Here is a 394-nt window from a genome sequence, read left to right on the forward strand (position 1 = left end):
AATAATATTTATTAAGCACCTGCTATGTACCTGAAATTGTTTTAGACCATTAGGATAGAATGGTGAAGCATGTCTGACTCCCATGAAGCTTTCAGATTGGTGGGATATAGACAGACTATAAAAAAAGTAAGCAAATAGATAATTTCAGATGGTGACTTTAAATCAATAAAACAGGATAATGTGGTAGAGTGAACTGGTAATGTAGGGGGCTCCTACAGCTGATATGGTTAGGGTAGGTCTTCTCTCTGAGAAGGTAATATTGAGACAAGCTATTATTGCCAATAGTTGTGTAAAAGTTTTAGGGAAGAGTATTCTGGGTAGAGAGAAAAGCAAGTAGAAAAACCCAGAGGTGGAAACACTTTGAACCAGTTCAAGGAACAAAAAGGTTAGTATG

This window comes from Galeopterus variegatus, unplaced genomic scaffold (assembly GCF_000696425.1).
Source record: "Galeopterus variegatus unplaced genomic scaffold, G_variegatus-3.0.2 Scaffold6644, whole genome shotgun sequence".
In the NCBI taxonomy this organism is placed as follows: Eukaryota; Metazoa; Chordata; class Mammalia; order Dermoptera; family Cynocephalidae; genus Galeopterus; species Galeopterus variegatus.